The sequence below is a fragment of the Giraffa tippelskirchi genome, chromosome 3 (assembly GCF_054371585.1).
Source record: "Giraffa tippelskirchi isolate mGirTip1 chromosome 3, T2T-mGirTip1v1.2.pri, whole genome shotgun sequence".
Classification (NCBI taxonomy): domain Eukaryota; kingdom Metazoa; phylum Chordata; class Mammalia; order Artiodactyla; family Giraffidae; genus Giraffa; species Giraffa tippelskirchi.
This window is the reverse complement of record NC_137277.1, coordinates 119,580,985-119,604,690: the sequence shown is the minus strand read 5'-3', so window position 1 is coordinate 119,604,690 and position 23,706 is coordinate 119,580,985. Positions and strand designations below refer to the sequence as shown.

At 38.4% G+C, this 23,706-nt stretch overlaps 1 long non-coding RNA gene across 1 annotated transcript in view; it reads right to left on the bottom strand.

The window, feature by feature from the left end:
* The window catches only part of LOC145541762 (uncharacterized), a 71,224-nt gene extending 47,990 nt beyond the window's left edge, over positions 1-23,234 (bottom strand). Inside the window, exons 1-3 of the long non-coding RNA XR_014079262.1 lie at positions 23,149-23,234; positions 22,232-22,345; positions 5,767-5,883 (exon numbers count right to left, since the gene is read on the bottom strand). This is a non-coding gene — a long non-coding RNA (uncharacterized LOC145541762). The remainder of the gene's footprint in view (positions 1-5,766; positions 5,884-22,231; positions 22,346-23,148) is intronic.
* Positions 23,235-23,706: the final 472 nt, after the last annotated feature.

The following is a 23,706-nucleotide window of genomic DNA, read 5'->3' as shown; positions in this document are numbered from 1 at the left end:
TTATTTCTCTATGATTCTCCTTTGATCTATGATTTATATAGAAGCATGTTGTTCAATTTCCAAATATTTGGGGATTTTTCATATATATTTTTGTTATTTACTTCTAACAAGTCAGTTGCGCTCAGAGAACATACTCTATAATTTCCATTTTTAAGAAGGCATTGAAACCTTTAAAAAGGCACCGAGAATCACCTCTCTTGATGATTATTCCACATCTACTTGAAAATGAGGTTTGGATCCACTGTTCTACAAATGTCAATTAGATCATGTTAGTTGATACATTTCTCAAATCTTCTATATTTTTATATATTAATTAATGACAGAAGCGCATTGTAATATCCAGTTCTGATTATGGATATATTTTGCCCATTAGTTCTGTCAGTTTTTGCTTAATGCATTTTGAAACTCTGTATATACATATTTAAACCATTATATATTTTTATTAATTAGCTGTTTTATTACCATGAATTAGTCTTCCTCATTTCTGCTGATACACTTAGTCTTGAAGACTACTTTGATATTAACATACTCCCAGTTGCTTTTATATGTACTATTTGTTTGGTAAATCTTTTTTCCATCCTCTTTCTTCTTCTCAGTGTCTTTATTACTAAAACAAATCTTTTGTAGCCAGCCAAGAGTTGATTTTTCTTCTCCATCCATTCTTATAATTGGAGTGTTCAGTCTATATTTGTTGCTGTTGTTCAGTTGCTAAGTCGTGTCCAACTCTCTGTGACACCATGGACTGTAGCCCACCAGGCTCCTCTGTCCATGGAATTCTCTAGGCAAGAATACTGGAGTGGGTGGCCATTTCCTTCTTCAGGGGATCTTCCCAGCCCAGGGATCGAGCCCATATCTCTTGCATCTCTTGCACTGCAGGCAGATTCTTTTCCACTGAGCCACCAGGGAAGCCCAATTCAGTCTATATACATGTATCATAATTTTTGACATAGTTGTGTTTATATCTACTATTATCCCATCTGGCTTTCGTTCCTCTATGCTTTCTGATTCATGTTAAATGAATATTTTAATACACTATTTTAGTTCATTTATTAACTTTTAAGGTATATATTTTTATTATAACTTGCGTCTTAACTTACTATCTTCTTGGAGTTAATGTTTTACATAAAATAACATTATTAGAAGAAATTAAAAGGTAGTCCTTTATTTATCTACATTTTCACCTTTTCCTGTGCTTTTTATTCTTTTCTGTACAATTGAGTTTCTTTCTCTTGTGTAGCTGTGACTGTTGGTTTTGCTTGTAGTCTTTGGGTACATCCCTCACTTTAGAATATGTTCTTTAGTCCGAAAGATGGTTCTCATTTTAGCATAAGGTCTTTACTCTCCACTCTGACTGGGACAGAACTCTATCTTACAGCCCTCTTCAATCTTTGGTATTTCTGTTTAGCTCTTAGACCCAAAGCAACCATCTTCAGCTTAGCTTTACAGTCCTTACTGTGTGAATGCACATCCTAGCCCCCTAGTGCTGATGACTCAGAGAGACTTCTGCCATTCTCCTCCCTTATATCCACCCCTGGCTTCACAAATTCCAGATGCTTCAGCAACCCCATCTCCCATGTCTGCATTCTCAGCTCAGTTTCTCTACTACTCTTCCTGGCTTCTACCTCCTTCACGTGGTAAAAAGTGTGAGACGACATGGAGCAAGCTTCACGCATTTGCTTTTTCTCAAGGATCACAGTCTCCCTCTCCCATTGCTCAGCTCTAATAACAGTTGTCTTACACATTTTGTTCAATTTTACAGTAATTTACAGTAAAAAGGTGAGTCTAGTACCAGATACTCCACTATAGCTGGAAACACAATTCCCAGTGATTTACCTTTTTAAAACAAACAAAAATGGATTCAAAATTATCCAAATAAAGTCACTTTTTAAAATGTAGATGTGAATTTTCAGTGTATTAGTTATAATGGTATGATACTATGAATAACCATGGACATGCCTTTGAGAGTGTGCCCTGCAGGTGAGTGTCATCTGTCACGTGGGTTATGAAGAGAGAAGGTTGAGAACTGTGCCTCCAGAGGGAGCCAGAGTGTCCCCAGAATACATCCAAAGTTACCTATAGGAACATTAGAGATAAGCTATATTACAATAATGTTGTAGTTGTTTAGTTACTAAGTCATGTCCAACTCTTTGCAACCTCATGCACTATAGCCCACCAGACTCCTCTGTCCATGGAATTTCCCAAGCAAGAATACCAGAATGGGTTGCCATTTCCTTTTTGTTATTGTCCCCCTATCACAATTCCAGTGTTTCTTCTGCAGTAGTTTGAGTTCTATGCAATTTTCAGAGATTAAGTGCTACCACAATACATGCAACTTGGGAGACATATGTACACTGTTAGTATCTCACTTGCTGTATATCAGAGAAACTAACTCCTATGAGACCAATAAACTAAGAACCTGCAAAATCCAGCTCTGCAGACTGGTTTTGTATGCAGTTGGTTCCCATAGTTTTCATCATGCTTCAGCATGTTAATCCTCTGCTCCTAGCTTTCTTCTCTGTTTCTGCTTCATGGAACATCATTTCTGCTTATTCTTGGGTCCATTACCCAATAGTTAATATCATTGTCTTATTTCATCTAGATTGATACTAAATAATTTTGTTCATTCAACCCATCATATCATAAGGTGGGTATCTTCCAGCCACTCACTTAAACGTTGAAGACAAAGCAGTGAACACAAAGTCTAATTCTCTGCTTTTCTGGAATTCACAATCTAGTAAAGTCACCCCAACCCAGAAACCACACCATCATGAATTCCATCAAATAGGAAGGTTAACTAGAGAGGAATTTCTTCACTGGGGAAACTGTAGCAGAATTGTCATTTACTTTCTTTTCTCCCTGAGATATAGGTTTCATCAGAGAACTAACATTAGAGGTAAGCACCTTGCAGACTATGGAGAGGGTAAAAGTCCTCTTTGGGTGTTTTTACTCTAACTAATAAATACACCGTGATAAACACCCTTGGGAGTGCCCCTGGTCTGACAGAAACCTTAGTTGCTCTGCAGTCACACAGTACGTGTTTTGCCATGTGCTGAGGTGTGTTATAGGTCCACCAACTGGGACACCTGTATCTCCTATTGGTAACACTCTAGGGGGATACCTTGTTCCCTTCACACTCTGCTTGAATATAAATAATTTGGAGCTTAGAAAAACTGAAAACTTTCCTAAGGCATATTATTATATATCTTCACCCTGCTGGCCAGACTGCTAGAGAAGGGATAGGCTACCCACTCCAGTACTCTTGGGCTTCCCTTGTGGCTCAGTTGGTAAAGAATCTTCCTGCAATGTGGGAGACCTGGGTTTGATCCCTGGGTTGGGAAGATCCCCTGGAGAAGGGAAAGGCTACACACTCCAGTATTCTGTCCTGGAGAATTTCATGGACTGTAGTCCATAGTGTTGCAAAGAGTTGGACAAGACTGAGCAACTTTCACTTCACTGCTGGTCAGAAATAAACCTAAAACATCCTACTGAGTTGTGGCCTATGTGCACATTGATACCAAAGTAATCCTCTTGGTATCTCATGTCAGACAGATAAGAGAGTTTAAATTTTTTAATATTTTCAGAAATGAAATTCTTTCCCATGAGTGAAATTTCCAAATAAGACCTATTTATCAAAATAAGAATGGAAAATATTTAACTACTATTGAAGGTTATCTATCAAAACTATATTTTCATAAACAGTGCCGTGAATACATCATATTTTATTGACTCGTTGGTTGTTACACTGTTTTACATTAGAGATTACAACATGACCAGCTGTTCATCAGGTATGCTCAATTGTTGATGCTACTGCTACCTTTCTAACACCTCCTTTTTTCCCCAATTTATTTAAAAATAAAATATAGATATTTTAATTTATAGAGGTTCTTCCTCATACCCCATGTGTGAATAATCTTTCTGACTTGTTTGGCAATCATATTAGTTTGATAAGAAAAAAGATAATTAAAATTACTGAATACTTTGATTTTATAATTGTACAAAGAAAATAGAATACTGAAGGTATATGAGCTTTGTGATATTTTTTGTTCTCTGTGTATATTTAATACCACTTAATATTATACAAGTATCATATCAAATTTAATATTATATAAGTATATTTACCTGTATTTAATATTATACAAGTATATTTCAAATATTATAAAAGTATTATATAAGTATATTATATTATATACATATATATAATACATATACATACATACACATGCATACATATACATAAATACACATGCATGCATATACATACATATAATATTATACAAGCATAATATTTAAAATAATCATTTTTTATTGAGGTAATGTTGGTTGATAACATTATATAAGTTTCATTAGTAAACATTATATTTTGACTTTTGTACACACTATAGTGTGCTCACCAACAAAATTTAGTTTCCATTTGTCCCCATATGATTGATCCCCTTTGCCCACTTTGCTATCATCCCAACCCCTTCAGCCCTGGTAACCACAACACTGTTTTCTGTATCTATGTGTTTGTAAAACAACTATCTTTTGATAAAGCATGTTTGTGTTTGGATTATTTGCTGTAATGCTGGCCTCCAGACATATATACCCATATGTATGTCTCCATACATATATATGCTGCTGCTGCTGCTAAGTCACTTCAGTTGTGTCCGACTCTCAGCGACCCCATGGACTGTAGCCTACCAGGCTCTTCCGTCCATGGGATTTTCCAGGCAAGAGTACTGGAGTGGGGTGCCATTGCCGTCTCCGACATATATATGCAAATTATGGTATATAATGAGGTTATAATACATGACCATTTTGTTTACGTCTAAGTGAAAAATAAAACTAGAGTTATGTTTCTCAAAAAAAGTGACTGTTTATAAATATTACTAAGAATAGCAAAGCAATTAAAGAAAAAGTAGAACAGAAATCAATGTACTCGTAAGACTGGCATCTTCACCATGTCATTTAAAAAAAAAACCTATCTTGAACTGCTGCTGCTGTTCCTGTATTAGGCTCTAGATAATACTTATAATTTAAATAACATAAAAATAATAATTTTTCTCATTTATGTTCCCAATGTAGAGCTGGGAGATCGATTACAGTCATTATTAGGAAACCAAACTTCAGTGCACATTACAGTTGACAGAGGGTGTGGTGGTTTAGTCACTAAGTCATGTCTGACTTTTGCAACCCCATGGACTGTAGCCTGCCAGGCTCCTCTGTCCATGGGATTCTCCAGGCAACAATACTGGAGTGGGTTGCCATTTCCTTCTCCAGGAGATCTCCCTGACCCAGGAATTGAACCCAGATCTCCTGCATTGCAGGCAGATACTTTACCGACTGAGCTATGAGGGAATCTCTAAAGTTGACAGTGGGTCATCCTAATTTTCACAACTTACCACATGGAACTTATTTTGGGAAACATTAAAAATGTTCCTAGCTCAATCTAAGAAAAGTATAGATTAATTAAGTGTAATTAAGTGAATATTCCCCCCTAGAATGGTGATGACCTACAGTAAGACAGAACTATAGAGGCAGAACCCAAACCTGAAAGCATTTGCTAAGTGTGAGTCAGTAGCAGATCTTCACGTGGGAGGTGACAGTATCAGAAACTCCAAAGATCACTGTGTGCTCATTTACCCACTTTACCAACCAGACCAGAAGGTGACAAAGGAGTCTTTTGCTCATCACAGCTTGTGGCATTTGGGAATGCCTTAAGCTCCACCCAGCTTCCCGATCCCTCTTACTGGTTTGGGTATCCTCACTGCAGCCTCTCTATGTCACCTGTTAACAGCTCATCCCAGCAACATTCTTCAGAGGATTGCCCTTGGACTTCTTGGAACCACTTTCCTGGAACCACCTTGGAGTTTACGTAGACCCCCGGGGGTTGGTAGCCAATGACTGAAGAAGAAAAGGGATAAAAGCCTGATCCCTTGCACAGAGGAATAAAATACTCTGCTGTCTTTAACCTACAGAGCTCCTGGGATTAGGCTGAGACTCGGTCGACACCTGAAATTGCTCTCTTGCTTCGTTTCTTCCTTCTCCCACTCCCTTACCTGTCTCTCCTAGGAGCATTTTCTCAAATCATTTATAAAAGTCTTTGTCTAAGCATCTGCTTCTGGTAAATCTGACCTAAAATAATGGTGGTATGTTTATATCTATTCTTCCAATGCATTCCACTCAGGATCCAAAAAATAATTTTAAACCCCATGAAGGGCACTAATGGTTAAATAACCAAAATAAAACATGTTTTTGGGAAGGGGCAAGAATCTTTAGTTCTGTCTTCACTGATCAAGGGCTTCCCTGGTGGCTTCGACGGTAAAGCGTCTGCCTGCAATGCGGGAGACCTGGGTTTGATCCCAGGGTTGGAAAGATCCCCTGGAGAAGGAAATGGCAACCCACTCCAGTACTGTTGCCTGAAAATCCCCATGGATGGAGGAGCCTGGTAGGCTACAGTCCATGGGGTCGCAGAGAGTCGGACACGACTGAGCGACTTCACTTTTACTTCTTCACTGATCATGGGAGGGTCTGAGGACCTTATTAGAACCAAGAAGTATGGAAGAGAGAAGACAAGGGGGCATGGATTAATAAAGTAAAGAAAAAGTTCAAGCCATGATTCAGTAAACAATTGTGGAGCATCATCAATATTTCAGGCTTTCTTCTAGCCATGAGGAACATGCTTCCTGCCCATGGAGTTTATATTTCACTTGGAAGAGGAAAGTGAGAACTACTAAACCACCGGTGAGGAGAAGAGGAGACATTTGTCCCTGGTCAGGGCCTGTTTCTTTCACTGCTGCTTGTTGCTTGGTCTTCCAAGAACATATTTCATGGACTGACTCCTGATGAAATGCAATATAAATACTCTATCCATACTTGGATAGTCAGGCCCATGATTTGGGCTTCCCAGTGGTGCTAATGGTAAAGAACTCACCTGCCAATGCAGGAGACCTAAAAGACACAGATTCAATCTCTGGGTCAGGAAGATCCCCTGGAGGAGGGCACGGGAACCCACTCCAGTATTCTTGCCTGGAGACTCTCATGGACAAAGGAGACTGGCAGGCTACATACAGTCCATAGGATCGCAAAGAGTCAGACATGACTGAAGCAACTTAACACACACATCCTTACTTTAACTATCAAAGTTTGAATTCAGCTCAACCACAACACAGAAAACCAAACCCCATTCTGAAATGTTACTTATACCCGCACTGAAATACCACATCTATAGAACCAGCAGATACCAGAATGCTTTTTCCTTTCCTCACTTTTAAAATCCAATCTCACTTACTGTTTTATATATACTCTTTCCTAGATATATTCCCTAGATAGATCCTCTTTGCTAGGGATATTTACATATTAAGTTTTCTCTAAAAATATTCATGCTGTATAGAAGAGATTTCAGGAATTCTGTAGCCAGTAAGGGGGAAGATTTTTCTTAAATTGGCAGCCTTTTCTTCACTTACTTCAGAGCATATGCTCTGACTTCATGTGCCACTGCTTTGCCAGCCAAAGGACCCCCTCTACTGACATTTCACAGAAGCCTGTTTGTCAGATGTTACTCAAAGGGTGGCCATTTAGGTAATAATAATAAAAGATTAAACTGAGCTCATAAAAATGTTACAAATATACTTTAATTTAAACATTTAACATATAAATGCACATTCATATGGCAATTCTTTGATGTAGGACCAATGGCTTTTGACTATGGGTTCATGATTAGAATTTCATATTCATAATTAATTGGCAAACCACTTCAGTATTCTTGCCTTGAGAACCCCATGCACAGTATGAAAAGGTGAAAAGATAGGACACTGAAAGATGAACTCCCTATGTAGGTAGGTGCCCAATACGCTACTGGAGATCAGTGGAGAAATAACTCCAGAAAGTATGATGGGATGGAGCCAAAGCAAAAACTATACCCAGCTGTGGATGTGATTGGTGATAGACGCAAAGTCCGATGCTGTAAACAGCAATATCGCATAGGAACCGGGAAGGTTAGGTCCATGAATCAAGGCAAATTGGAAGCGGTCAAACAGGAGATGGCAAGAGTGAACATCGACATTCTAGGAATCAGCAAACTAAGAAGGACTGGAATGGGTGAATTTAACTCAGATGACCATTATATCTACTACTGTGGGCAGGAATCCCTTAGAAGAAATGGAGTTGCCATCATGGTCAATGAAAGAGTACGAAAGGCAGTACTTGGATGCAATCTCAAAAACGACAGAATGATCTCTCTTCGTTTCCAAGGCAAACCATTCAATATCACGGTAATCCAAGTCTAGGCCCTGACCAGTAATGCTGAAGAAGCTGAAACTGAACGGTTCTATGAAGACCTATAAGACCTTTTAGAACTAACACCCAAAAAAGATGTCCTTTTCATTATAGGGGACTGGAATGCAAAAGTAGGAAGTCAGGAAACACCTGGAGTAACAGGCAAATTTGGCCTTGGAGTACAGAATGAAGCAGGGAAAAGGCTAAGAGAGTTTCGCCAAGAGAGTGTACGGGTCATAGCAAACACCCTCTCCCAACAACACAAGAGAAGACTCTACACACAGACATCACCATATGGTCAACACCGAAATCAGATTGATTATATCCTTTGCAGCCAAAGATGGACAAGCTCTATACAGTCAGCAAAAACAAGTCTAGAAGCTGACTGTGGCTCAGATCATGAACTGCTTATTGCCAAATTCTGACTGAAATTGAAGAAAGTAGGGAAAACCACTAGACCATTCAGGTATGACCGAAATCAAATCCCTTATGATTATACAGTGGAAGTGACAAATAGATTCAAGGGACTAGATCTGATAGACAGAGTGCCTGATGAACTATGGATGGAGGTTCGTGACATTGTACAGGAGACAGGGATCAAGACAATCCCCATGGAAAAGAAATGCAAAAAAGCAAAATGGCTGTCTGAGGAAGCCTTACAAATAGCTGAGAAAAGAAGAGAAGTGAAAAGCAAAGGAGAAAAGGAAAGATATTACCATCTGAATGCAGAGTTCCAAAGATAGCAAGGAGAGATAAGAAAGCCTTCTTCAGCAATCAATGCAAAGAAATAGAGGAAAACAACAGAATGGGAAAGACTAGAGATCTCTTCAAGAAAATTAGAGATACCAAGGGAACATTTCATGCAAAGATGGGCTCCATGAAGGACAGAAGTGGTATGGACCTAACAGAAGCAGAAGATATTAAAAAGAAGTGGCAAGAATACACAGAAGAACTGTACAAAAAAGATCTTCACGACCCAGATAATCACGATGCTGTGATCACTCACCTAGAGCCAGACATCCTGGAATGTGAAGTCAAGCGGGCCTTAGAAAGCATCACTACGAACAAAGCTAGTGGAGGTGATGGAATTCCAGTTGAGCTATTTCAAATCCTGAAAGATGATGCTGTGAAAGTGCTGCACTCGATATGCCAACAAATTTGGAAAACTCAGCAGTGGCCACAGGACTGGAAAAGGTCAGTTTTCATTCCAATACCAAAGAAAGGCAATGCCAAAGAATGCTCAAACTACTGCACAATTGCACTCATCTCACACGCTAGTAAAGTAATTATCAAAATTTTCCAAGCCAGGCTTCAGCAAAACCGTGAACTTCCAGATGTTCAAGCTGGTTTTAGAAAAGGCTGAGGAACCAGAGGTCAAACTGCCAACATCCACTGGATCATCGAAAAAGCAAGAGAGTTCCAGGAAAACATCTATTTCTGCTTTATTGACTATGCCACAGCCTTTGACTGTGTGGATCACAATAAACTGTGGAAAATTCTGAAAGAGATGGGAATACCAGACCATCTGACCTGTCTCTTGAGAAACCTGTATGCAGGTCAGGAAGCAACAGTTAGACCTGGACATGGAACAACAGACTGGTTCCAAATAGGAAAAGGAGTACGTCAAGGCTGTATATTGTCACCCTGCTTATTTAACTTATATGCAGAGTACATCATGAGAAGCGCTGGGCTGGAAGAAACACAAGCTGAAATCAAGATTGCCGGGAGAAATATCAATAACCTCAGATAAGCAGACGACACCACCCTTATGGCAGGAAGTGAAGAAGAACTAAAGAGCCTCTTGATGAAAGTGAAAGAGGAGAGTGAAAAAGTTGGCTTAAAGCTCAACGTTCAGAAAACTAAGATTATGGCATCTGGTCCCAACACTTCATGGCAAATAGATGGGGAAACAGTGGAAACAGTGTCAGACTTTATTTTTTGGGGCTCCAAAATCACTGCTGATGGTGACTGCAGCCATGAAATCAAAAGACGCTTAGTCCTTGGAAGGAAGGTTATGACCCACCTGGATAGCCTATTTAAAAGCAGAGACATTACTTTGTCAACAAAGGTCCATCTAGTCAAGGCTATGGTTCTTCCAGTGGTCATGTATGGATGTGAGAGTTGGATGGTGAAGAAAGCTGAGTGCCGAAGAATTGATGCTTTTCAACTGTGGTGTTGGAGAAGACTCTTGAGAGTCCCTTAGACTGCAAGGAGATCCAACCAATCTATCCTAAAGGAGATCAGTCCTGGGTGTTCACTGGAAAGACTGACGTTGAAGCTGAAACTCCAATACTAGGGCCACCTCATGCGAAGAGTTGACTCATTTGAAAAGACCCTGATGCTGGGAAGGATTGGAGGCAGAAAGAGAAGGGGACGATAGAGGATGAGATGGTTGGAATGCATCACCGACTTGATGGACATGGGTTTGGGTGAACTCCGGGAGTTGGTGATGGACAGGGAGGCCTGGCGTGCTGCGATTCATGGGGTGGCAAAGAGTCGGACACAACTGAGCAACTGAACTGAAACTGAATTAATTGTCCATAATTTACAATTTCATATTTTTAAAATGAAAAATCCCTAGAGAAATTTATAATGCAATCTGATTTGAGAATTCTTTTAATTTTGGTGACTTACTTTTGCCCCTGTCCTCTAATTCAATTTTTGTGACTAATAGTTACTGGGTTTGTGCAAGGCATTCAATTTATTTTTATAGGCTATACAAAACACCTTTTTACTTTCATATTTGTATACTATTTCAGTTATTTTTCATAGCTTGCATATAAATAATAAAATTACAGTAACAATTCCAACTAGCATTTCGATTTGCCAACAACTAAACTGATGGAAAATAATACTTTGGTCATTTTAGGGATTAGCCAGGGAATTCAGTGTCCCATGGGAATCAGTTTACTTTATAGGAGGAGTTGAGAGGGTCAATTATTTTAGAAAATTGCTTATATGGAGAAGAGTGAAGACAGAGTTCATGGAATGTGCTCTTGACTTTGGAAGGTAATAAGGCAGCTAGCACTGGGAATGGTGCACAGGAGGAAGTGGAGCAGAATTTCTAGGTAGAGCATCCTCTTAGAAACAGTGACTAATTACTGGGAACAGGCCAGCTAAAACACCCAGAAAACCAAAGATGTGCCAGTTGATCACAAGCTCCAGTTCACACATAACACATAAATCCAACACTATTGTTTTCTCATAAGGTTATGGACACCATCTCAGAGAAAGAACTGTCTTATATCTTAATGTTAAAGTTCTAGAAAGATTCTTCCTATGTTGTTTCTTAAAATCCCACAATTACTGACTTCTGCACTGTCTTCATCATCTTTCCTCTTGAGCTCTTTTGTTAATTTCTAATTCTCCTGATCATGATAGAACATTAAATTACTAAGCATCTACCCTGAAAGAATTAATCAGATTCCTCTATGAAAAGGGTTCAGACAGTATGAGTATATGGAGCAATTCTTTGGGTGTGTTGAGGAGTGGCTAATAGGAAAGAAGATCTAGAAAAGGGCTTAGAAAATAAAAACTGGACAATCTGAAGCATATTTTTTTCTCTTTCCAAATTTTGCTGAGTGCTAACTAACTTCCCAGGTGTTTATTCTATGTTCCAGTCAATGAACTACCAGATGGAGACTGATGATTTTTAGACTGTACTAATTTCAATCTTCTATCATGAAGAATATCCAATCAAATTAGAAGTGAAACAAGTCAAGGTAAGCTTTTTTAAAAAATTTATCTGTGACTTTGATGAGAAGATACATTTCCCCATTAAAATCATATTCACTTCTTTTCAGTTGTCAATATGGTATGTTCCCCATTTATAACCCAACACATGTGGATTATCCATCATTGCCACCAGATATAAAAACCGCTGAAGTTCTTTTTTTACTTTTTATCAACTTTCTACTTTGACATGTAAAGAAGAGTCATTTTGTAAAATTCTAGACTTTCACAAAGGTAAGAAATGGTGAAATAATAACAACATTTGTCTTCTGTCAGGAAATATTGACACAGTATTACTATAGAAAAATTGGTTTGTGTTCTGAAGTGTGTCTCATAGATAAATCAGATTTTAGATTTCTTAAAACAATTCAAGTTGTTCTTTCTGTATTAATGTCTATAAAAACATCAGGGCATATAAGTGTGGAAGAGGTTCTATAAAGTAGGCATAAAGTTTGGATAGGAACCATGAAATTCTCTGAACACTAATTCTCTATATTTGACATTGACACAAGGTAATTTTTAAAGTATAATATGGCATATTTTGTATTTCATTAGTGTCTAAATTGTGGACTTTCTGACCAAACAAAGCCTCTTCTAAATGGCATAGAAATGTCTGTTTACTCTCTCTGTAAGACTGTATCCAGAGAACTGAGGAAAGAAAGGGTGAACTATGTGAGTGAAAGCATAAGAATTCGCACAGCAAATTCATGAAATGGAGAAGAGCCTAGAATGACTAAAACATTGGCAGTGAAAGCTCTCCACAACGAAAGTGAACTATGGTCTAGCAGTCAACAATTTTTGAACTTGGAGATCTTTCTTGCTTCTTTTCTATCCATGCTCACCAAGCACATACCAGAGTCAAACACCTAGTGCCATCTGTCTCATCAAACAAAAAAGACAACAGGGCATGGAAATGCAGAGAAGGATGCCCTTTGTACTTTTAACAGCTTTATTTTGATGTTAAGAAACAAAAAATGAGTTTGAGGCCAAGTGTGACTTAATTTAACTGGCTTTAAAGTTTTTCAATTGAAAATAGTAATAGTTCAACACACCTGCTTTCAAAATGACAACGCAAAATTCCAATATTCAACTCATTTGAATATTCATGGCACATTACATGCAAAATGAAGGCATACAGGTGACTAGTAGAGAGTAGTTTATGTGTTGCATGCTCACTGGCTACTGTGGCCTCAGGGTTTGCAATACTGGAAAAGCTGCTGTCCTAAGAGATAAGGCTGTTAAATTAAATATATAAGGTTGTTAGATAAGGCTGTTAAGTTAAACCTAGTTCTCCCGCATTACAGGTGAATTCTTTACCAACTGAGCCACCCGGGGAAGCCCTAAGTTAAATATACATGCTACTATATATGCCATAGATAACTAATAAGACCTACTGTATAGCACAAGCAATTCTTTCAATACTCTGTAATGACCTATATGGGAAAAGAATCTAAAAAAAGAAGGATATATGTATACATATAACTTATTCACTTTGCTATACAGCAGAAACTAAAACAACATTGCAAAACAACTATACTCCAATAAAAATTAATTAAAGATAAAAAAAGAAAAGCTTGAATGGGAAGTGAGGCTTTTATTTTCTTCGTGCTGCAAGTAAGGAGAAATCACCAGAGGCCTTCTCATGAGGGAAATGAGCCAATTAGGGAGATTCAACTTGATTCGACCTTAATAAGGTTATATACAATACACATCATTTCATTTACATCTTGGTAAGAGAAAGAAGAAATAAGAAAGCCACAAAGGCATAAGAGATGGACAATATGGAGGGATAGAGGATAGGGAGAGTAGGAAGGGATAGAGAAGCAGGAAGGAAAAAAAAAAGCAAGAACAAGATTAAGTGGAAATTTAAGTAAATTCTGAGTTGAGAATGAGGTACAAGGTATCATGCCCTCTTTCTTGAAGTGTCAGCTTCTGAGAACTCACAATTTCCTAAACTAGGGGTTAAATTCCTGGCCTGATACCTATCGACATCTAAAAACTTGGGTTAATTTTGTTTTATGTTTAATTATCTGTCTTACTTGTTTGATTATTTTTAAATGTACTTGTTTATTTAATAAATCTTAACATATTTTAAATGTGAGTGTCTTTAGGAAGAACTGCCATGATGTGATTCACCACTCCCTATTTTCCTATATCTGCATTTATATATCCGCCTGACTTCTGTAGGTGTTGGGATTTTGTGGTTCCAACTAGAAGACACATCACTAAAGACTTTATTGCTGAAAAAAAGTACAGGTATTTGCATTTAAACATGCCTTAAAGTTAAAAATAATATTAAAACACACATGTTCGGAAATTTGGGGAGAGATATTCTACATTCCCCTACAACATTTCCAAAGAGAACACTGGGCTATGTGGGAGAAATGTATCAGATGCTCTCAAAGTGCCTGTCATGCTTTATCAGCAGCCATTAAAAGAGCATCTGCTACAAATATTCAGCCTGATCTAGGAGGAACGCATCTATACAGGTTCAAGACTGAAGATGACATTAAGTATGATAATTCTGCATTTCACTATTACAGAGGGCATTTCAGATATCTAAGGTCTAAAAATGTTATCAAATTTTATAGTTAAAATGGGTGGATTTTACTGTATATCAATAATACTTTAATAAAAACTATATTAAACATATAAGGTATAAGAAAACTGAATAAATATGACAGAGTGTCCATGCATTTGCATCTCCTTCCACTTTAAATCCTACCAAAGTAAAGGTAGAGAAACAAAAAAAAGTTATAAATCCATGAGAGCAAAGTGATTGGGAGTGGAAAAACCAGTTAATTAAAAGTAAAAGTCAATAAAATTTAGAATGACAGAAATTGAAGAGAAGAGCCTAAATCCTAAATGCCTGCAGAGGTGAGTACAAGCAAGTCATCAACTACAGACCCTCAGAAAAATGACAGATGGTCTTAGAAATTGGGGTAACTAGAGTACAGAGTAAAATAGGGTGATAAAGTCAGGCCAAAAAGGGTCAGCCTGGCTTTGAAGACTGGAAGAATGACAACTCAGACTTGGTTCAGATTGCTCTCCCACTGGTATTAACAAATTAGTAAGCATTATTGAGATAATCCCAAAATAAAGACAAAAGAGAGGACCCCAGCTGCCAGCGTCTCTGTATTTCCCTCACAAGGGCACACTCAAATTGTAGTAAATTCTTGTTTCTTGGACTTCCCATGTGGCGCTAGTGGTGAAAAATCTGTCTCCAATGCAAGAGACCTGGGTTTGATCCCTGGGTCAGGAAGATCTCCCGGCAAAGGAAATGGCAACCCAGTCCAGTATTCTTGCCTGAAAAATCTCACAGACAGAGGAGCCTGGCAGGCTATAGTCCATAGGGCTGCAAAGAGTCAGACACAACTGACTGACTGAGCACATTCTTGTTTCATGTGCAAGAAATTCACAAATCAGAAGATCCTTGAACCATAGGTTTAGGCTTTTTATATTGTTATAAAAGATAATAGAGCCTATTATTCCTTGAAGGTCTGGCTAATACCCTAAAGTGGTTAACTTTATGGCTGACTGGGTTAAGAGATGTCCAGATATTTGGGAAAACATTTCTGGATATGTCTGTGTGGATATCGGCAGAAGAGATGAGCCTTTGAATTAGAGGGAAAAAAATCACCCTTACGAGTGTGGTGGGCATCGTCCAATCCACTGAGAACCTAAATAGACAAAAAGGTAGAGGGAAGGATGCATTAGTTTTTTCCCTGAGCTGGGAAGTCCATCTTCTCCTGTTCTTAGACATTAGGCACTCCTGGTTCTTGGATCTTTGGACTCCATCTGAATTAGACCATCAGCTTTCCTGGTTTTCTAATTTGAGGATGGCAGGCTGTGAGAATTCTCAGCCTCCCTAATCACATAAACCAGCCCTATAATAAATCTCTTTCTATATATCACTACATCTCCTATTGGTTCTGCTTCTCTAGAGAACTCTAATATATACCTTATGAAAGGCACTCTGGCTATGCCATGGTGGTGGTAGTGGTGGTTTAGTCACTAAATTGTGTCTGATTCTTGTGACCCCATCCATGGACTGTAGCTTGCTAGACTCTTCTGTCCCTGGGATTCTCCAGGCAAGAATACTGCAGCGGGTTGCCATTTTCTTCTCCAGGGGATCTTCCCAACCCAGGGATCGAACCCATGTCTCCTGTAGTGCAGGCAGATTCTTTACCACTGAGCCACCAGGGAGGCCCCTGGCTAGGCAATAATTCTATCCTTTTGAGTTCTGTAACAACCTATGGCAGACTAAGCCATGACCCAGTTCAGAGTGAAAGCCTGCAGAGTGGGCAGCTGGAACTCCAGGATCTAGGTCCCATGCATGAGAGCCCAGGGATTACATCTTCTCCTCTAACAAGAGAATAGAGGTAGATTCTTTGTACAAATCAAATAAATCAGGCTCTGGATATGGGACACTTGACACGGTAGAGAACAAGAGGATAGATCTGGAGTAGAAACAAGAGAGTTACGAAAAAATGTGCAGAAAATACAGAATAGTAAGATCTCAAGCTCTTTCCCAGAGATCTAATGACCAGGCCTATACACCGAAGCAGAGACCAAAATATCCTTTTTCTGAACAGTGTCAGGTGTTAACTAACATTTAGGGTCTTACCAATGAAACTGCTGTATTCACAAATTACCCCCTTACAATGGAGTCCACCCACCCGTAAGTCATTTCCAAGCAATTTGTTTCTAGGAGTTTCATCCTTTAATGTGGATGTTCAGTCAAGGATCACAAGACATGCAGGAGAACTTCTAACACTGAAGGTAGAGATCAAATTCAGTAAACACTAAAAATCAGAGTAAACAGAGACAATGCAGAGAAGTGTGTGTGTATTTCTTCATGCGCCCACACAAAAATGTATTTATAGATAGACATCATATAAAGCCTCTATGTTTTAAAAGTTGAATTTTGTGTCCAATTCTTGCCTCTGGATAAATATTTAGGAAATTGATGACAAGTGCTCATTTTTAGCCAAATGAAAATAGAGGTGTAGGAGGAAAATCCTTAGTAGCTTTCTAAGATTATGTATCTTTGTTTATAATCTTTCCTAGACTACCACTCAACTGCAAAGATGAGAATGCTAGAGACCAGGGGTCTCCAACCTCCAGGATCTAATGCCAGGTGATATGAGGTGGAGCTGATGTAATAATAATAGAAATAAAGTGCACAATAAATGCAACGTCCTTGAATTACCCCAAAACCACCTTCCCCCCACCCATATCCCACACTTCTGGTTGGTGGAAATACTGTCTTCTATGAAAACTGTCCTTGGTACCAAAAGTTTGGGGATTGCTGCTATAGACTCAAAGAAAGAGTGGTTTGGAAGAATTGAGCAAATAAATCTAATACAACCCTTAACTAGGCCTGAACCTATTCTCCAAAATTTGGAAGATTTGTGTCTGAATTTTCCAATGGCCAGTCACTAAAGGTCTGGAACATTGCGTGGCAAAAGAGATTGCCTCCAATATGCCTGATTTGGCTGCTATGTCTTGAGCATATCCACACTGCCACACAGCATAAGCGAAATTAAAACTAGAGATTTTAGGAAAAATAACCCTTGTTTACATAATGAATTTCATTTCAGTGAATAAGACTGCATAAATGAACAACCACCAGTACCTTATCCATAATAAAACAGTAGTCAGACCATAACATGTAAGTAAGGAAAACCCAGCACAGCTAATGCTGGTGCGGTGGTGCAGGTGATGTTCCTATCATTGCCCGTTCAACTCTGCCACAAGTTTTCTTGGATTGTTATGACTGCAAACTGAAACATGTATAATAAATCTCTTTAGAAACAATAAAACTGACATAGTGGTAATTTATAGTTAATTATATTTGGGCTCTATAAGTGTTTGTGCAGTGGGGTCTAATGGTGAATATTCTGAATAGTACACTTAAAAGAACTTCAAAAACTTGGTCATAATCTTGACCACTGCAGCATTACCTCTGAGTCTGATTTTGATAATAAAACTTATCAGCAACATATTAAAAATTTAAACACCTTGTTAAGTAACTCTCTTATATGAGCCTCCCCTGTGTGGGAAGACTCTTAAAGGCTGATTAGAACAAAGAAAATCAGCCATCTGTACTTGATGACTTTACTGCTTTAGAGGAATAGACTGTGCTCCTCTCAAAGTCATCAGAACAGAAATGGGAAATCCTGTCTGTCTTACCAATACTTCCTAAGGAATTCATGAGTTTGTTTTTTTTCCCTCCCAATCAGTACAAAGCTGTGTGTGCATGCTAAGTCACTTCAGTCGTGTCCAACTCTCTGTGACCCTATGCACTACAGGCCCCCAGATTCCTCTGTACATGTGACTCTCCAGGCAAGAATACTGGAGTGGGTTGCCATGCCCTTCTCCAGGGGATCTTCCAGACCCAGGAATAGAACTCGTCTCTTACGTCTCCTGCATTGGCAGGTGGGTTTTTTTTTTTTTTTTTTTATCACTAGCACCACCTGGGAAGCCCTGTACAAAGCTGTACAATTCAATATTTTTTTTCAACCATTTTTCAAAACACTTTGCGGTTTTGCTTAGTATTGAAGGGACCCATACTGCTTGTCTTAATCTGAGCTGCTATAACAAAAATACCATAAACTGGCTGGTTTATAAATGAAAATTTATTTCTTACAGTTCTAGAGACTGAGAAGTTCCAGATCAAGTCGTTGATAGATGCAGTCTCTGGTGAAAACCCAATTTCTGGTTCATAGATGAGCCCTTCGTGTGGCGGGGGTTTGTGACCTTTATATAGTGGAAGGAAATCAGAGAGCTCCTTGGGGTCCCTCTTATATAAAAGCACTATTTCCTTCTGTGAGGACTCCACCCTCCACCTCTAATCACCTCCTAACAGTCTTACCTCCTAATACCCTTATGTTGGGGGTGAGTGTTTCAGTGTGTGAATTTAGAGGGAATACAAACATTCAAACCATAGCATTGCTTTAAAAAAAAAGAAACTAGGACAGATAAGAATTAGAACTGTGCACACAGAGATGTCTATCAGAAAGTTGATTGAAACCACATGTAGAATCAAATCTGGCTAAACGAATCATCTTCACCTTTCTCTATCAGCATCCCCTTAAAAACTTCACCCTTCCTGTCACCTTCCACCACACATAGACAAACACAGACAGATGGAAATGAAAGCTTAGAAGAGTCGTTATTAAACTTAATGCTTGTTCATTTCCAACAGACATTTGTTGCAGAGAGAGATAAGTATTTCCAGAATACAAGTATGTTTGATTATTACTGACATAAAAATCAATGACAAAAGATAGGAGGAGGAACACAAAATCTTATAAAATACTTGAATCTTCTCTGGCTTTTTTTCTTTTGGGTGGAAGGTGGTAGGAAGGAACACAGGTTCTAGAAAAGGAAGACAAGGACTTGAAAACATCAATATGAATAAAAATATCATAACCTTTTCAGGTGACTGGCTAAGAACATAGATTATAATATGTTGGTCTATATTAGCACTGAGAGAAAGCAGAAATTCTAAGTCCTTACTAGCTAAGCAGAAAATAAATAGGCATGCACTGTATTTTAATGTTTATAAACAAAAACCAGAACAATGAAAGAAACATTATTAGTCATTAATTTCAAGTTAGTCATTTTCTATTAGACTTGCTTGTAGCCAACAATAGTACTGAGTCCTTTATGGTGTTCTGCATATTATGTATGTTTGAAACAGAAATATGCATTGATTTCACTGGTTTAGAAGGCTAGAGCTAATGATAATAAAGCTGGCATGGCATCCAGCATTTTAGATTAAAGTCAGTGAAGTTATAGAGAGCATGAGTGACCTACAATATGTCCAAAACCATATAATATGAACTTAATTCCCAAACAAAATCTTCTAAACAAGGAAAACAATGGCAGGAACATAGTATGTAAGAGCCTATGATCATATTGTGAGATGGTGAGCATAGTACTTGAGGTCAGAACTGCTTGGTTTAAGTAGAATCCTGCCATTGCCTAAGTAACCAAGAAACCCATGGTAAGTTTCTTGATGTGCTTCATTAGTTAAAGCTAGGATGTCAATATGCCTGTGATGCCTTCCCAGAGATCAAATAGGATAATGTGTAAAATTGTCATGCTTTATAAAGTATACAAACATAATGCATTAGTTTCCTTTCGTGGGTAAAAATGGAAAAAGCCTCAATTATAGGATCATCTGGAAATTTTTAAACTCTAAGCAGGTGTAATAAGATCCTACTATATCAGTTACTATGGAAAAGCAAATTTTATTCACTGTCATGGAACATTTTTTTATAATGATGTTCTGAATAAAACCCAATCTGATTAGATTTTGTCAATGGCTTATGGACAGATCCAATTTTTAGGAGAACTGACTTTAAGATTTTATCTTCACTCTCTTGGTTTGGTAGTGGCCAATGGACAGATGCCAAAGTTAAAGCTCCAATACTTTGACAACCTGACATGAAGAGCCGACTCACTGGAAAAGACCTTGATACTGGGAAAGATTGAGGGCAGGAGGAGAAGGGGGCGACACAGGATGAGATGGTTGGATGGCGTCATTGACTCAATGGACATGAGTTTGAGCAAACTCCAGGAGATAGTGAAGGACAGAGAAGCCTGGCATGGGGTTACAAAGAGTTGGACATGACTTAGCGACTGAACAACAATAATTTAGATAATGGTGGGGCCAATTTTTAATGAGCAGAGAAAGACTGAGGCCAAACAGAAGCACTTATGTTACATACATAATAGATATTTCTTCTTATTTAAGATACAATCAGTATGTCTACATGACTTTTAAGAAGGACTTTGGAAGGTCACTTACACACTGCTGCATGTAAAATGGATAACTAACAAAACCTATGCTATAGCACATGGAACTCTGCTCAATGTTAAGTGCCAGCCTGGATGGGAGGGGGGTTGGGAGGAGAATGGATCTATGTACATGTATGGCTGAGTCCCTTCACTGTTCACCTGAAACTGTCAGAACATAGTTAATCAGCTATACCCCAATACAAAATGTTTTTGGTGGTAAAAAAAAATAAAGGAATTACACTGTAAATACAAATCAGAGGCCACCTTTACTCTATCTACAGAGAATACAGATCTGAGAAATGTTAAAATATCCAACAATCCTTGTTTGGAATTTTTAGTATTATCTTTTTCTTGATGGTCTATGCTTTAAAATAAATAATTATAATCACAAACATCATCTAGAATTTTAGAATTATTCAAGCAATTTCAATTCCATGACTTCACTTAATGTTTACACAACCCAGTGTGGCAAGTTTTATGACAATGATGATGGTACTTACCTGTGGCACGGATTTCAAGAAAAGAACCTCTGACAGGAAGGTCTGGGTCCACAGTCAATGCACCAGGCTGCCTAGCAGTGGAACAAGGCCCTCAAGTGCCCAATGGGGCTCAATGTCAAAAATAACATTCCAGCAACTTGAGCTCCCACGTCTAAGCATAGACTGATAACCCACTTACACAGCATTGCCCAGGTGGTTTCATAATTCCTTTCAAACCTCTAGCGTTATGCCTTGCCTTACATTGTAAACGGCTCCATTTTAGAGATGACATATTTTCTAAGAACATGCAAGGCTATCCATAGAATACGAGATTGATTTTTATGAACCATTTTATCTTAAGTCAGTAAGTTTGGGCTTCAGGTTCTTCATTGGAAAAATTTCTATTGAGCCCTTCCTGCCTCATAAAAATATTACATGTGAAGGCAACAGTATTCTGTGAATAGTAGGTGGTCTTAGTAAATTCACTGTTAGAACTCCAGCCTCTTGACTCTCAGCTGGCCTTATCCTTCAGGTAATGTTGTCTAACACAGCATTATTTCAAAGGATACCAAGCACCCTGATATTTCATGAGATAGGCTACAGGCCCTGGACAACACATTCCTTCCCAACAGTCATGCAGTTGTACCTCATTTCCCAAATAGAGCTGTGAATCAGTTTATATTCAAAGACATACCCCAAATGGAGAAGGATTTCACCTCTCCTCACTGTGCAGCCCCTCACTAGAGTAGAGTAGCCCCTCTAGGTAAGGCTATCTTCCGATTAGCAAGAAAATAAGAGAAAGGGTTTATTCTCTCTTCTTGGTTTTTCAGGGAACCATGTTGCCAACATGCCCACAAACATAATTCAAGAATCATTATTAGTTATAGTCATAACAGATGAGTTTATCAATATTATTACAGTTGGTTTTCTTCTGAAAGGAGGCCAGAAGTTACCTTGCTGTGGCTGCCACTGAATCTCTAAATTCCTTTCAGCTCTGTTCTTCAGGAGTCTGGGAATACCAGCAGAGGAGGTGGCAGCCCACAGAATGGCTGGAATAGTACAAAAAACTTAAAAGAAAAAGATAAGTTTCTGTTAGGCTAACAGGTTATTGCATTCAGTTATTTCGGCTAAGACTACAAAAAAAAAAAAAAAAAAAAAAGGCTGAATCTCTCCTGACTGAATGCTTCACTGGGTACCTGTCAGCAGGGCGGGTGTGCCAGAGAATCAGGTCTGATTCAGCTGCGCTCACAAACACACACACACAGACACACACAAGGAATAAGGCACAGGCAGTCACTGAGACCTGACAATTACTGAACATATTTTGACTGATGTGGACTACCACATTGAATTCTTATACTGATTAAAGGTATGATCTTTAGACTCTATATTCTCTATAATCAAAGATACAAGATCTACTATTTCCACTGGACAATATTCTTATGATGTCTCTATGTTTATCCTTTATACATGTGTCCTCATCTAACACCACTACATTTTTTAGTAATAATGAAGTAAGCTTTCATAAAGTATCTAACTACTCCGTTAATAATTTGAGAGCTCATTCAGGCCTAAACTTAGATTTTTCAAAAGACATGAATACAAACATAAACAAACATTCTTCCAATAAACAACAAAAATAACCAGGAAGAGCATGCAAGAGTTTGTTTCTTTTAAAGAATTAAAGACTGGGTAGACACGCTGATATATTTAAAATGGATAACCAGTAAGGACCTATTGTATAGGACATGGAAGTCTGCTCAGTGCTATGTGGTAGCCTGGATGGGAAGAGAGTTTGGGGGAGAATTCATATATGCATATGTAAGGCTGAATAGGACTTCCCTGGTGGCTCAACTAGTACAGAACCTGCCTGCCAGTGCAAGAGAGGCAAGAGGTGGAGTTTCAATTCTTTGGTCAGGGAAAATCCCCTGAAGAAGGAAATGGCAACCTACTTGCCTGGGAAATTCCATAGACTGCAGAGCCTGGTGGGCTACAGTCTATGAGGTCACAAAGCGTCTGACAGGACTGAGCACTCACGCACACACCCACACATGCATGTATGGCTAAATCCCTCAGGGTTGACTTGAAACTACCACAACATTGCTAACTGGCTATATCCCAATACAAAATAAAAACCAAAAAAAAAAAACCATGGTATAGACAAATAATATCGAAATTACTTAGGCTCTTAATGGGTTTAACAGTTTGTCACAAGCATCATCCTGTAATTATCATCACTTACAGCTTATATTGTTATCAGTTAAATATTCAGATCAGAAATGGATCCAGTCAAACTTTACATACACTTTCTCTTGACATCTTGGGAGTTACATATATAACACCAAAAGCAACTCATTCCATGCTGTCTCTGAAATAACATTTTCAGTGAAACAGATGCAAAGGTTTTGGGAAGCTTCAGAAAAAAAAT